The sequence below is a fragment of the Heptranchias perlo genome, unplaced genomic scaffold, assembly GCF_035084215.1.
Source record: "Heptranchias perlo isolate sHepPer1 unplaced genomic scaffold, sHepPer1.hap1 HAP1_SCAFFOLD_56, whole genome shotgun sequence".
Taxonomy (NCBI): domain Eukaryota; kingdom Metazoa; phylum Chordata; class Chondrichthyes; order Hexanchiformes; family Hexanchidae; genus Heptranchias; species Heptranchias perlo.
The window spans coordinates 5,211,157-5,227,261 of NW_027139581.1; the positions used below are offsets into that span (position 1 = coordinate 5,211,157).

Genomic DNA, 16,105 nt, shown 5'->3' on the forward strand with positions numbered 1-16,105 from the left:
CACTGCTTCTGGCCTTTACCTCGCAGAGAATAACAGGCACAAGATAAGAGCTCATAGATTGAGGATTGGCTGCCTAACAGAAAACAAAGAGTCGGGATAAAAGGGACATTTTCAAAATGGCAATCTGTAACTGGTGGGTGCCGCAGGGATCAGTGCTGGGGTCTCAACTATTTACATTATATATCAATGACTTGGATGAAGGGACAGAGTGTATTGTGGCCAAATTTGCTGATGATACGAAGATAGGTGGAAAAACAAATTGCGAGCATGACACAAAGTATCTGCAAAGGGATATTGACAGGTTAAGGGAATGGGCAAATGTTTGTCAGATGGAATATAATGTTAGAAAATGTGAATTCACCCACTTTGGAAGGAAAAATATAAAAGCAAAATATTATTTGAATGGAGAAATACTACAAAATGCTGCGGTACAGAGGGATCTGGGTGTCCTCGTACATGAAACGCAAAAAGTCAACATGCAGGTGCAGCAGGTAATCCAGAAGACAAACGGAACATTGGACTATTGAGAGAAAGAGAGAGAAACGGACACTCACACAGAAAAGCTTAGAAAAAGTGAGACACACACACATTACACACAGAGACATGGTCGGTCTTGGTGCCCGTCTGTTGCAGAGCGATGGATCGTGGCAATTTTCAGTGAGCAACATTGAGCTCAACTCAAGCAGTCGTGGCGGGGGTTGTTTCGGGCGATGGATAAAAAATTCATTGGGGTCTCCCCGTGCAGGTTCGAATTCCTGCCGACTATGGTTCAGAACTTTCTTTTCAGACCCCTCACATCTGCGTTTCAACCTACATCTGTCTGTCAGTGTGTGTATCGGTGTGTGTGAGAGTCCATATGTGTATCAGTGTCTGCTGTGTCAGTGTGTGTATTGTGTCTGTGTGTGTGTCTCACTTCGAGTCTATTATAAATGATATGATAACAGGACACTTCGAAAGTATCAATGGGATTAGACAAAGTCAACATAGATTTACGAAAGGGAAATCTTGTTTGACAAACCGACTGGAGGTTTTTGAGGGTGTAACTGGTAGGATAGATAAGGGGGAAACCAATTGATGTGGTGCATTATGATTTTCAGAAGGCCTTTGAGAAACTCCCACATAAGAGGTTCGTGTGCAAACTTAAAGCACAAGGGATTGGGGGTAACATACTGGCATGGATTGCAAATTGGTTGACAGACAGGAAACAGAGAGTAGGAATAAATGGGGTTGCATGTGGTAACTAGTGGGGTACCGCGGGGATCCGTTCTTTGCCCCCTTATTTGGATGAGGCAACCAAATGTAATATTTCCAAGTTTGATGATGATACAAAACTAGGTGGGATGGTGAGTTGTGAGGATGATGCAAAGAGGCTTCAATGCGATTTAGACAAGTTGATGGAGTGTGCAAATACATGGCAGGTGCAGTATAACGTGGATAAATGTGAAGTTATCCACTTCGGATGGAAAAACAGAAAGGCAGAGTATTATTTAAATTGTGATAGATTGGGAAACGTTGATGTACAAAAGGACCTGGGTGTCCTTGTACACCAATCACTGAAAGCAAGCATGCAGGTGCAGCAAGCAGTTAGGAAGGCGAATGGTATGTTGGCCTTCATTGCAAGTGGATTTGAGTACAGGAGAAAAGATGTCTCACTGCAGTTATACAGGGCCTTGGTGAGACCACACCTGTTTGTGTGCAGTTTTGGCCTCCTTACCTAAGAAAGGATATACTTGCCATAGAGGGAGTGCAGCGAAGTTTCAATAGACTGATTCTTGGGATAGCAGCACTGTCGTATGAGGAGATATTGGGTCGACTAAGCCTGTATTCACTAGAGTTTAGAAGAAAAAGAGGGGATCTCATTGAAACGTATAAAACTCTGGCAGGGCTGGACAGGCTGGATGCAAGGAGGATGTTTCCCCTGCGGGGGGGGGGGGGGGGGGTCCAGAACGAGGGGTCACAGGCTCGGAAACGGAGCAGGACATTTAGGACTGAGATGAGGAGAAATTTCTTCACTCAGAGGGTGGTGAACCAATGGAATTCTCTACCCAGAAGCCTGTGGAGGCCATGTCACTGAAAATATTTAAGAAGGACATTGATAGATTTCTCGACACAGAAGTCGTCAAGGGGTATGGGGAGAGAGCGGGAATGTGTTATTGAGATAAAGAATCAGCTATGATCGTATTGAATGGCGGAGCAGGCTCGAAGGGCCGAAAGGCCGACTCCTGCTCCTATTTTCTTTGTTTCTATGTTTCGATGTAAAAAGGAAGAGAGCAGCAAAAGTAAACGTTGGCCTCTTAGACGCTGAGACAGGAGAAATTTTCATAGGTAATCAGGAAGTGGCAGATACGTTAAACAAATATTTGTTTCTCTGTTTTCACAGTGGAAGACACAAAAAGCAGAACAGAAATAATGGGGAACCAGGGGTAAATGAGAGGAAGGAACTTAATACAATTCATATCGCTAGAGAAAAAGTACTGGACGAACTCATGAGACTAAAAGCCGACAAATCCCCTGAACCTGATGACCGACATCCGAGAGTTCTAAAAGAGGTGGCTGCAGAGATAGTGGATGCATCGGTTATGATCTTCCCAAATTCTCTAGATTCTGGAATTGTCCCAGTGATTGGAAGATAGCAAATGTTATCCCGCTATTCAAGAAGGGAGGGGGAGAGAAAACAGGGAGCTGCACGTCAATTAGCCTGACCTCTGCCGTCGGGAAAATGCTGGAATCCATTATTAAGGAAGTGGTAACATGGCACTAAGAACATCATAATATGATTCGGCAGAGTCAACATGGTTTTATGAAAGCGGAATCGTGTTTGACAAATTTATTAGAGTTTTTTGAGGATGCAACTAGCAGGATAGTTGAAGGGGAACCAATGGATGTCGTATATTTGGATTTTCAAAAGACATTCGGTTCATGGAGTTTGGGTAATCCATTAGCACGGATAGAGGATTGGTTGATGGACAGTAAAGAGTATGAGGATAAATGGGTCATTTTCAAGTTGGCAGGCTGTAACGAGTGGGGTGCCGCAAGGATCGGAGCTTTGGCCTCAGTTATTTACAATCTATATTGATGACTTAGATGCACGGACCGAGTGTAATGTATCCAAGTTTGCTGCTGATACAAAGCTAGGTGGGAAAGTAAGCTGAGAGGAGGACACAAAGAGTCTGCAAAGGGACATAGACAGGCTAAGTGAATGGGCAAGAAGGTAGCAGGTGGAGTAAAATGTGGGGAAATGTGAGGTTATTCACTTCGGTAGGAAGAATAGAAAATCAGAATATTTTTATATGGTGAGAAACTAGTAAAAGTTGGTGTTCAGGGAGAATTGGGTGTCCTTGTACAAGAAACACAAAAAAGTGATTATGCAGGTGCAGCAAGCAATGAGGAAGGCAAACGGCATGTTGGCGTTTATTGCAAGAGAGTTGGAGTACAACAGTAAGGAAGTCTTACTACAGTTGTACAGGGCATTGGTGAGACCTCAACTGGAATACTGCACAGAGTTTTGGTCTCCTTATCTAAGGAAGGATATACTTGCCTTTGAGGCGGTGCAACGAAGGTTCACCAAATTACTTCCTCGGGTGAGAGGTTTGTCCTATGAAGAGAGATTGAGTAGAATGGGACTATACTTTCTGGAGTTTAGAAGAATGTGAGGTGATTTCATTGGAACATATAAGATTATGAGGGCGCTTGACAGGGTACATGCCGAGAGGCTGATTTCTCTGGCTGGAGAGTCGAGAACTGGGGGGCATAGTCTCAGGGTAAGGGGTCGGCCATTCAAGACTGAGATGAGGAGGAATTTCTTCACGCAGAGGGTTGTGAATCTTTGGAATTCTCCATCGCAGAGGGCTGTGGATGCTGAGTCATTCAATATATTCAAAACTGAGATCGATAATTTTTTGGACTCTCGGGGAATCAAGGGATATTGGGATCGGGCGGGAAGTGGAGTTGAGCTCGAAGATCAGCCATGATCTTATTGAATGTCGGTGCAGGCTCGAGGGGCCGGATGGCCGACTCCTGCTCCTATTTTATCTTCTTATGTTCCTATAATGCTCGATGCTATATTTTAAAAATTTAAAGAAGTGATTTGATTCCCAAACAGAATTAAACCGTGGGATTCTTGTCATTCTCCAGTGATTTGAACCGGCCATTCCATATCCAGACCCAGTGCGACCATGAGGCTATCAATGTGTGTTCATGGATTTCCAAGTGTCTTATATTTAATTCGAGTTGGAGAGAATGTTCCTGTCACATTTTCATCATTGGAATCTGTTTATTCAGAGAGAAAAATCCACGCTGGAGACCAGGATTCAATTCCCCGACGAGTAGGTTACGCTTTTGCTGCCTTTAACAGATTCACTTTCATTTCTCTTGCAATTTATCTGCAATATTGGATGCTAAAAATACACTTAAAAACAAACTCGGACCATCCCACTTTCCACAATTTAATTTCACTGATATTCCAGCGATTTTAAAAGCTGCTCTCTGCCTCACCCTTCACCTCGTTGTCAGAACCAACAGTTAATCTGTTTTTTGGTGGTGTTGTTTGAGGAAAGATTATCGTCCAGGTTTCCAGCCATGCGCAAAGCAAAGTCCCACAAACCGCAATTACAAAGTAACAGGTACATAATACAGATGGAAAACGAGTGGAACTGAGCGGTATGAAAGTGTAACAGGATTAAATTAAAGAGTTTCAATTGTTGCTTGTTATTGTGGTTCTGACAACAAATATCCCACATACAGCAATGAGAAGGATGGCCAGTTAATCTATTTTTTGGTGGTGTTTATTGAGGGAGGATTGTCGTCCAGGTTTTCAAAATGCGCGCATCAAGATCCCACAAACAGCAATGACAAAATAACAATTACATAATGCAGATGTAAAACGAGTGGAACTGAGCAGTATGAAAGTGTAACGGGATTAAATTAAAGACCTACCGGGAGTGGGGTTCACCCGGGTGCAAAACAATTGGATCTTCAGTCCTTAACCACTCGGCCTGTTGCTCAATGACACTTTATTTAACTTTCCACGGGCCACTGGTTAAATAAGACTGAGCGGCCACTTTTCCATCTCTTTGTTGGATCATGTCCAGAGTCAAATTATGTGAGGAACGCGGGAGAGAGTGAGGGAGAGAAAGAAAGAGACAGAGACCCATTCAGAAAAACGGAGAAAATGTGAGGCCCACACACACACGGACATGCGCACATGGAGTGACTCAAACACACAGAGAGAGACAGACGATCGGTAATTTGGCACATTTTTGTTCTATTCCCATCGTAGATTTTGTGAAATCTTGCACATCAATTCCAATGAGCATAAAACTCGAGGTGTTGAAAGCCGTGCATTTTTAATTCACTAAAGAATGAGTAATTCCACAAGAAGTTTGCTGCATGTTAAAATGCAGATAATGGGATCCCCAGTCGGCAGGATCCGAACCTGCGCGGATCGATCCCAATAGATTTTTAGTCCATCGCCTGAACCACTCGGGGACACTCACCACCATCTTAACTCAGGGAGTAGGATGGCTGCGTGCTTAAGGCATTGGGTTCAAAATCCCATGGATTTATACCCGCGTGGTTTCAAACCCCACTTCTGATAATTGTTATTTGCGTTACATTTTGATACTGCTCATTGACACGCCTGTTCCATCGGCCTTCTGCGCCTTTCACTCTGTCATTGCTGTTTGTGGGAACTTGCTGTCCGCAAATTTCGAAACCTGGACGATAATCAACACCTCCAAAAAGCCGATGAACTCACCATCCATTTCATTGCTGTTTGTGAGATGTTTCTGGTGAACCTCCTCTCCGCCCTTTCCGATGCCTTTCTCTCTCTGTCTCTCCCTGTCCCTCACCACGACACCAACGAGGAACTGGCACAGGACGGAAAATGAAGCTTTTAAAGGCAGCAAAATTTCCACTCCCGGTCGGGAAATTGAACCGCGGGTGCAACGAATAACAGGCAAGGATGCTCACCACGATACGAACGAGGAGCTGGTGTCTTCTGGTGATGGACACGCACCATAGATGGCGTTGGACAGCCTTCAAATTTCAGTAAATCTATTTCAAACATTTATTTGATGACAATGAGCTTAACTTCCTCCTTCAACTCACAACACCAAAATGCAAATTAACTGGCCATTCATTTCACTGTTGTATGCGGGATCTTTCTGATAAACCTCCTCTACGCCCTGATCAGGGCCTCTCTCAGGCTCCGTCTCTCTTCCTGTGTCTCGCTCTCTGTTTCACTTTCTATCTATTTCTCTCTCTATCTCTCTGTTTCGGGTTGCTGGATTAGCCCGGGTCTCCTCACAGCTCGATTCGACGTATTCATTACTTGCAAATTATTGGGGTTCTGACAACGAGGTGAAGGATGAGGCAGAGAGCAGGTTTTAAAATCGCTGGAATATCAGTGAAATTAAATTGTGGAAAGTGGGATGGTCCGAGTTCGACATTCAGTGTATTTTCCACATCAAATAGTGGAGATAAATTGCAAGATCAATGAAAGTGAAGCTTTTAAAGGCAGCAGCACTGGAACCTCGACACAGGAGAATTTAACCTGGATCAACCGCTTGACAGACGGGGATACTCAGCACTGCACTAACGAGGAACTGGCGTGAGCGGGTTATGGACACTCCCCACAAATGGCGTTGGACACGCTTCAAATTTCAGTGAATCTGTTCCTACCATTTATTTCATGACAAAGAAAAGCGTAGAAGAAGTGACAGTCAGGTACATTACACAGAGAACAAAACTGCGAATTGATCAAGATGGCCGAGTGGTTAAGGCGTTGGACTTAAAATCCAATGGGTTTATACCCGCGTGGGTTCGAACCCCACTCCTAATATGTATTATTTTGTTGAATTTTGATACTGCTCATTGACTCTCCTTTTCCATTTGCATCACAGAATCACAGAAAGTTAACACCACGGAAGGAGGCCTTTCCGCCCATCGAGTCCGTACCGGTTCTATGCAAGACCAATCCAGCTAGTCCCACTCCCCAGCACTCTCCCCGTAACGCTGCAATTTTTTCCTTTTAAGTCCTTATCCTGTTCCGTTTTGAAAGCCAAGATTGAATCTGCCCCCATCACCCCGTCGGGGTGCTGAATTAGCCGTGAGCTGATTCAGGACACACCACAGATGGCGTCAGACACGCTTCAGGTTTCAGTGAATCTACTTTAACCATTTATTTGATGACAATTTGCTTAACTTTCCACAGGCCACTGTTGAAAGAAGACTTACCTTTCACATTTCCATCTCTTTGTTCTTCAATGTCCAGAATAAAGTGATGTGGGGAGCGCGGGAGAGAGTGACAGAGAGAGAAAGGCAGAGAAACGGAGACTCACTCAGAAAAGCTTCGAAAAAGTGAGACACACAAATACAGGTACATTACACACACAGGCATCCTGATTCTTAATGCTCGTCTGTTACAGAGCGATGGATCTTTGTAATTTTATGGTGAGTTGCTTTTCGAACAGGTCAAGTCGTCGTCCCGAAATCCATTGGATTCTCCCCGCGTATGTTCGAATCTTGCCGACTACGGTTCAGAGCTTTCTTTTCAAACCTTTCATCTCTCCGTTTCAATCTGCACGAGTGTGTCTGTCTGTCAGTGTGGGTGTCTGCTTGTGTGTGTCTCACTTTTACAACGCTTTTCAGAGTGTTTCTCTGTCTTTCTTTCTATCTGTCTCTCTTTCCCCCGCTCCCCACATCATTTCATCTTGACTGACAAAGAGATGGAAATGTGAAAGACAAGTCTTCTTTCAGCAGATTGTGTGCTGGCTGCCGAGAGTGCTGCCCACTGAGCGACTGCTGACACCTCGACCAGTTCTGCGGTTTGAAGCCCACTCCTGGTAGCTTTTTAATTTACACTTTCATACTGTTCAGTGACACACTTTTTACATCTGCATTATGTACCTGGTACTTTCTCATTACTATTAATGGGACCTTGCTGTGCGCAAATTTGGAAACCTGGACGGCAATCCTTCCTCCCTCAACTAACACCAACAAAAAGCAGATTAACTGGCCATCCATTTCATTGTTGTATGTGGGATCTTCCTGCTAAACCTCCTCTGCGCCCTGATCAAGGCCTATCTCACTCTCCGTCTCTCTTCCTGTGTCTCGCTCTCTGTTTCTCTTTCTTTCTGCATGTCTCTCTTTGTCTTTCTTTCTCTCTTTCTCTCTCTCTTTCTCTGTTTAGAGCTGCTGAATTAGACCGGATCTGCTCACAGCTCTGCGTATTCATTACTCGAACATTATTGTGGTTCTGACATCGGGGTGAAGGGTGCGCCTGTCTGTCAGTGCGTGTACCTGTTTGTGTATCAGTGTCTATGTGTTTACGCGGCTGTATATATGTGTGTGTAATGTGTCTCACTTCTTCAACGTTTTTCAGAGCGTCTCTCTGTATTTTAATGGCAGTAAGAGTTGAGCCTCCCCGGTTTCCCGCGAGACAGACTATACGAACGAGGAACTGCCGTGAGTCGGTCAATGACAATCACCACAGGTGGCGTTGGATGCGTTTCAAGTTTCACTAATTCTATTTTAAACATTTAGTTCATTACAATTTGTTTAACTTAGTGGTGCTACCGAGCCACTCTTGGTGATGGACATTGAAGTTCCCCACCCAGAGTGCCCCTGCTCCCGTCAGTGCTTCCTCCAAGTGGTGCTCAACATGGAGGAGGACTGATTCATCAGCTGATGGAGTGTGGTAGGTGGAAATCAGCAGGAGGTTTCCTTGCCCATGTTTGACCTGATGCCATGAGATTTCATGGGGTCCGGAGTCAATGTTGAGGACCCCCAGCGTCACTCCCTCCTGACTGCATATACTGCCACCTCCGGTGGGTCTGTTCTGTCGGTGGGAGTGGACATACCTCGGGATGGTGATGGACGAGTCTGGGACGTTGGCTGAAAGTTATGATTCTGTGAGAATGGCAATGTTAGGCTATTGCTTGGGACAGCTCTCCCAATTTTGGCACAAGTCCCCAGATGTTTGTGAGGAGGACTTTGCAGGGTCGACTGGGCTTGGTTTGCTTTTGTTGTGTCCGGTGCCTCGTGGTCCGTGTTAGTCTTTCACGGTATTTTCCACATCAAATATTAGAGAAAAATTGCAAGAGAAATGAAATTGAAACTTTTGAAGACAGCGAAAGCGCAACCTCCTCGTTGGAGAATTGAACCTGATCACCCGCGTGATCACCAGTTTACTAACGAGGAACTGGTGTGCGTTTGTAAAGGACACTCAACACAGATGGCGTTAGACACGCTTCAAATTTCAGTGAATCTTTTTTAACCATTTATTTGATGACCTTTCATCTCTGCATTTCAATCTACACGTGTGTGTCTGTCTCTCAGTGTGTGTACCTGTGTGTGTGTGTAACTGTCTGTCTATCAGTGTCTGCGTGTGTACATGGCTGTGTATGTGTGTGTCTAAAATGAAAATGCTAGAATCCATTATTAAGGAAATTATCCTTCCTCCCTCAACTAACACCACCAAAACGCAGATTAACCGGCCATCCATTTCATTGTTGTATGTGGGATCTTTCTGGTAAACCTCCACTTGGAGAGAAATTGCAAGAGAAATGAAAGTGAAGCTTTTAAAGGCAATAAATCTCTAACCTCCCGGTCGTGAAATTGAACCCTGGTTTCCACGGGCCACTGTTGAAAGAAGACTGACCTTTCACATTTCCATCTCTCTGTTAGACAAGATCCAGAATAAAGTGATGAGGGGAGAGCGGGAGAGAGCGAAAGAGAGAGAAAGACAGAGAAACAGAGACTCACTCAGAAATCTTCGAAAAAGTGAGAAACACACACACACACACACACTTAGACACATTACACACGCAGGCATAATCGTTAAACCTCTCTCTCTCCCTCCCTCTATGTTTCAATGTGTATCTCATGATCAGTCTATGCCACTCTCTCTCTCTCTCTCTTTCTGATTCTCTCTCTCTCTCTCTCTCTCTCAGTCTCTGTTTCTCTGCCTGTCTGTCTGTTTGTCTCTCCCCCTCCCTCTCTATAATACCCGCAGATCTCAGAATTACAGCGTCAAAGAAGGAAACAGATCGGAACACATTTGTCCGCAAACAGTCTCCACTCAATAATATTCTGAAAGTGACAATCACTCGTTTCATTCATTTTCTGTTCTATTTTCCTCTGTCGTTTTTGAAGAAGAAGCGAGGCAAAGCAGAAAAAATTGCAGTTGGCCTCTTAAAAATGCTTCCTCCCCGTCCGGGAATTGAATCCCTGGCTAATGGGGATATCTCACCATGATGGAGAATATCCAATTGGAAATGAATTTTCTGAAGCCTTCCGAAACCGTCCCCGAGTCTCGCCATCTCAGGGAGGAGGTCAAACTTGCTGGAAAAACTTTGACCATTTAACGATTCTACCGGATCCGTTTTCCTGGGAGTCGGTTTTGAAACAGGACACAGGCTCAATGTGTTCCAATATGTTTCCTTCTTTCACCCTGTGATTCACAAATCTGCGGGTATTGGACAGATGGAGGGAGAAAGACTGACACAGACTCAGACAGACCGAGAGAGTCTCTTTCTGTCCCAGTGTCTCTCTCTCTTTCTGAGTGTCTCTCTTTATCACGCTTTTCCTCGCACCCCACATCACTTTATTCTGGATCTTAACGAACAGAGAGATGGAAATGTGAACGGTGAGTCTTCTTTCAACAGTGGCCCGTGGAAAGTTAAAGAAACTGTCATCAAATAGGTCATTTCATTAAAAGTTGAATGTGGAAACAAGTACGGACGGAAATCGAACCCGCGCTTCTCTGTTTAATGAAACTGACGCTTTTCCACTTGGCCACCGCATCCCATGAGCAAAAAGCGGATGATAATGTTCTTCATCGGGTGAAGTCAGATCAACAGCTTTTTGCAACTGATTGCGACAATCGACTGATTGAGGAGCAATGGATTTCGACTATTCCGCCTTCACAAATAATTTCATGACAGTTCATTTAACGGACCATTGTGGAAAGATTCACAGACAGAGAGATAGAAAGAGACAGAGAGAGAAAACGAGATGGAGAGATGGAGACATGGGGGTAGAGAGAGAGAGACCTTAATAGAGAGTATAAAAATCGTTGGAGTATCAGTGAGATTAAATTTTGGAAAGTGGGATGGTCCGAGTTAATCTTTCAATGTTTTTTCCACATCAAATATTAGAAATAAATTCCTTTCTGTATGTCTCTTTCTCTCTGTTCAGAGTGGCTGAATTAGCCCGCGTCTGCAAACAGCTCGATTCTGCGTATTCATAACTTGCACGTTATTAGTGTTCTGAAATCGAGGTGAAGAGTGAGGCAGAGAGCAGGTTTTAAAATCGCTGGAATATCAGTGAAATTAAATTGTGGAAAGTGGGATGGTCCGAGTTCGACTTACAGTGTATTTTCCACATGAAATAGTGGAGATCAATGAAAGTGAAGCTTTTAAAGGCAGAAACACCGGGACTTCGACATTGGAGAATTGAACCCTGATCAACCGCGTGAAAGATGGGGATAACGAGGGAGAGAGATGGAGACATGGGGGAGACATGGGCACAACACGAACGAGGAACTGGCTTGAGCAGTTGATAGACACTTCCCACAGATGGCGTTCGACACGCTTCAAATTTCAATGAATCCATTCCAACCATTTATTTGATGACAAAAAAAGCGTAGAAGAAGTGACACTCAAGCACATTACACATAGAACAAGATTGTGGAAGGACCAGGATGGTCGCGTGGTTAAGGGTTTCGATTTAAAATTCAATGGGTTTTTACCCGCGTGGGTTCGAGCCCCATTTCTGTGAGATGATATTTCCGTTAGATTTTGATACTGATCATTGACTCTCTTTTGCCATTTGCATCACAAAATCATGGAAAGGTGACAGCACGGAAGGAGGCCTTTTGGCCCATCGTGTCCGTGCCGGCTCCATGCAAGACCAATCCAGCTGGTCCCACTACCCCGCCCTATCCCCCGAGCACTGCAATTTTTTTCCTTTCAATATTATCCCGTTCCGTTTTGAAAGCCATCATTGAATCTGACTCCATCAGCCACTCGGGGTGCTGAATTAGCCCGGGTCTGTTCACAACGCGACTCTGCCTTTCATTTCTTGCTCATTATTGTGGTTCTGACATCGAAGTGACGCGGAGAGTGAGATTTAAAATCGCTAAAATATCAGTGAAATTAATCTGTGGAAAGTGGGATTGTCTGAGTTATTTTATGTATGTTTTTTCACACGTCCAATGTTGGAGATAAATGAAAACTTTAAAGGTAGAAGAAGTTCATCGTCCAGGTGTATTTGAAGCCAGGTCGACCAGGGATACCCACCACTGTACAAACGAGTGACTGGCATGAACATCCGACGCCCTGAGCGACGGTTGATACCGATACCAGTTCTGTGGCTCTGTGTTGCAGAGCGCTGGATTATTGCGATTTTAAGTGAGCACCATTAAATTTTAAACAAGTAGTCGTGGCCGAGTGGTTAAGGCGATGGACTAGAAATCCATTGGGGTCTCCCCGCGCAGGTTCGAATCCTGCCGACTACGGTTTAGATTTTTCTTTTCACAGCTTTTATCTCTGCGTTTCAACCAATGCGAGTGTGTGCAAAATGAAAATGCTCGAATCCATTATTAAGAAGTATTGGCAGGACATTCGCGGACTCAAAATACAATCTAAAATAGTCAACATGGTTTTATGAATGGGAAATCGTGTCTGACAATTTTATTTGAGTTCTTTGAGGAAGTAACGAGCAGGGTGGATGAAGGGGAACCAATGGATGCAGTATATTTGAATTTCGAAACCTGGACGATAATCAACACCACCAAAAAGCCGATGAACTGACCATCCATTTCATTGCTGTTTGTGAGATCTTTCTGGTGAACCTCCTCTCCGCCCTTTCCGATGCCTTTCTCTCTCTGTCTCTCCCTGTCCCTCACCACGACACCAACGAGGAACTGGCACAGGACGGAAAATGAAGCTTTTAAAGGCAGCAAAATTTCCACCACCGGTCGGGAAATTGAACCGCGGGTCCAACGAATAACAGGCAAGGATGCTCACCACTATCCGAACGAGGAGCTGGTGTCGTCTGGTGATGGACACGCACCATAGATGGCGTTAGCCAGCCTTCAATTTTCAGTGAATATATTTCAAACATTTATTTGATGACAATTAGCTTAATTTCCTCCTTCAACTCACACCACCAAAATGCAAATTAACTGGCCATTCATTTCACTGTTGTATGCGGGATCTTTCTGATAAACCTTCTCTGCGCCCTGATCAGGGCCTCTCTCAGGCTCCGTCTCTCTTCCTGTGTCTCGCTCTCTGTTTCCCTTTCTTTCTATTTCTCTCTCTATCTCTCTGTTTCTGGTTGCTGAATTAGCCCGGGTCTCCTCACAGCTCGATTCGGCGTATTCATTACTTGCAAATTATTGGGGTTCTGACATCGAGTTGAAGGGCAAGGCAGAGAGCAGGTTTTAAAATCGCTGGAATATCAGTGAAATTAAATTGTGGAAAGTGGGATGGTCCGAGTTCGACATTCAGTGTATTTTCCACATCAAATAGTGGAGATAAATTGCAAGATCAATGAAAGTGAAGCTTTTAAAGGCAGCAGCACTGGAACCTCGACACAGGAGAATTTAACCTGGATCAACCGCTTGACAGACGGGGATACTCAGCACTGCACTAACGAGGAACTGGCGTGAGCGGGTGATGGACACTCCCCACAAATGGAGTGAGACACGCTTCAAACTTCAGTGAATCTTTTCCCACCATTTATTCAATGACAAAGAAAAGCGTAGAAGAAGTGACAGTCAGGTACATTACACATAGAACAAACGTGCGAGTGCACCAGGATGGCCGAGTGGTTAAGGCGTTGGACTTAAGATCCAATGGGCTTATACCCGCGTGGGTTCGAACCCCACTCCTGGTATGTATTACTCAGTTGAATTTTGATACTGCTCCTTTTCCATTTGCATCACGGAATCACAGAAAGTTCACACCACGGAAGGAGGCCTTTCCGCCCATCGAGTCCGTGCCGGCTCGATGCAAGACCAATCCAGCTGGACCCACTCGCCAGCCCTATCCCCGCAGCGCTGCAATTTTTTCCTTTTAAGTACTTATCCTGTTCCGTTTTGAAAGCCATGATTGAATCTGCCGCCATCCCCCCCGTCGGGGTGCTGAATTAGCCCGGGTCTGTTCACAACGCGACTCTGCCTTTCATTTCTTGCTCATTATGGTGGTTCTGACATCGAGGTGACGCGGAGAGTGATATTTAAAATCGCAGAAATATCAGTGAAATTATTCTGTGGAAAGTGGGATTGTCTGAGTTATTTTATGTGTGTTTTTTCACACGTCCAATGTTGGAGAAAAATGAAAACTTTAAAGGTAGAAGAAGTTCATCGTCGAGGTGTATTTGAAGCCAGGTCGACCGTGTAATAGGCAGGGATACCCACCACTATGCAAACGAGTAACTGGCATGGACATCCGACGCCCTGAGCGACGGTTGATACCGATACCAGTTCTGTGGCTCTGTGCAGCAGAGCGCTGGATTATTGAGATTTTAAGTGAGCAGCATTAGGTTTTAAACCAGTAGTCGTGGCCGAGTGGTTAAGGCGATGGACAAGAAATCCAATGGGGTTTTCCCGCGCAGGTTCGAATCCTGCCGACTACGGTTTAGATTTTTCTTTTCATTGCTTTTATCTCTGCTCTTCAACCAATGCGAGTGTGTGTAAAATGAAAATGCGAGAATTCATTATTAAGAAGTAGTGGCAGGACATTCGCGGACTCACAATACAATCTAAAATAGTCAACATGGTTTTATGAATGGGAAATCGTGTCGGACAATTTTATTAGAGTTCTTTGAGGAAGTAACGAGCAGGGTGGATGAAGGGGAACCAATGGATGCAGTATATTTGGATTTCCAAAAGGCATTCGATGAGATGCCACATAAAAGGTGATATCCCTGCTGCTTGTTATTCTCCACGCTTGCACCCACCCGTGCCTTCTGCCGCTTCCTGCCACGCTGCAGCCACTGCTTCTGGCCTTTACCTCGCAGAGAATAACAGGCACAAGATAAGAGCTCATAGATTGAGGATTGGCTAACAGAAAACAAAGAGTCGGGATAAAAGCGTCATTTTAAAAATGACAATCTGTAACTAGTGGGGTGCCACAGGGATCAGAGCTGGGGCCTCAACTATTTACAATATATTTCAATGCCTTGGATGAAGGGACAGAGTGTATTGTGGCCAAATTTGCTGATGATACGAAAATAAGTGGAAAAACAAGTTGTGAGGGTGACACAAAGTATCTGCACAGGGATATTGACAGGTTAAGCGAATGGGCAAAAATTTGGCAGATGGAATATAAAGTGGGAAAATGTAAATTCATCCACTTTGGAGGAAAAATAAAAAAGCAACATATTATTTGAACAGAGAAATACTACAAAATGCTGTGGTACAGAGGGATCTGGGTGTCCTCGTACACGAAACACAAAAAGTCAACACACAGGTGCAGCAGGTAATCCGGAAGGCAAACGGAATGTTGGACTATTGTGAGAAAGACAGAGAAACGAACACTCTCACAGAAAAGCTTAGAAAAAGTGAGACACACACACATTACACACAGAGGCATGGTCGTTCTTTGTGCCCGTCTGTTGCAGAGGGATGGATTGTTGCAATTTTAAGTGGGCAGCATTTCGCGAAACTCAAGCAGTCGTGGCGGGGGTTGTTTCGAGCGATGGATAAAAAATTCACTGGGGTCTCCCCGGGCAGGTTCGAGTCTTGCCGACTATGGTTTAGAACTTTCTTTTCAAGCCTTTCACGTCTGCGTTTCAACCAACACGTGTGTGTCTGTCTGTCAGTGTGTGTACCTGTTTGTGTGAGTATTTGTCTGTATATCAGTGTCTGTTTTGTGTGTGTGTGTGTCTCACTTCTTCAACGCTTTTCAGAGTGTCTCTCTGTCACTTTTTCCCCCGCTCCCCACATCTTTTCATTCTGGACTTTGACGAACAAAGAGATGGAATCTGAGAAACACATGCCTTCTTTCAACAGATTGTGTGCTGGCTCCCGTGAGTGCCGCCCACTGAGCGACGGCTGATAACTATGCAAGTCTTGCGGCTCTGCGTCAATGTTTTG

At 44.6% G+C, this 16,105-nt stretch overlaps 4 non-coding genes across 4 annotated transcripts; all 4 read left to right on the top strand.

The window, feature by feature from the left end:
• Positions 1-6,758: 6,758 nt before the first annotated feature.
• On the top strand, positions 6,759-6,841 carry trnal-uaa (transfer RNA leucine (anticodon UAA)). The gene has a single exon. It is a non-coding gene; the product is annotated as a tRNA-Leu (tRNA).
• A 5,597-nt stretch (positions 6,842-12,438) lies between these two features.
• trnas-aga (transfer RNA serine (anticodon AGA)) lies at positions 12,439-12,520 on the top strand. The gene has a single exon. It is a non-coding gene; the product is annotated as a tRNA-Ser (tRNA).
• A 1,299-nt stretch (positions 12,521-13,819) lies between these two features.
• trnal-uaa (transfer RNA leucine (anticodon UAA)) lies at positions 13,820-13,902 on the top strand. The gene has a single exon. It is a non-coding gene; the product is annotated as a tRNA-Leu (tRNA).
• A 659-nt stretch (positions 13,903-14,561) lies between these two features.
• Positions 14,562-14,643, top strand: trnas-aga (transfer RNA serine (anticodon AGA)). Its single transcript has one exon. It is a non-coding gene; the product is annotated as a tRNA-Ser (tRNA).
• The last annotated feature ends 1,462 nt before the right edge of the window (positions 14,644-16,105 follow it).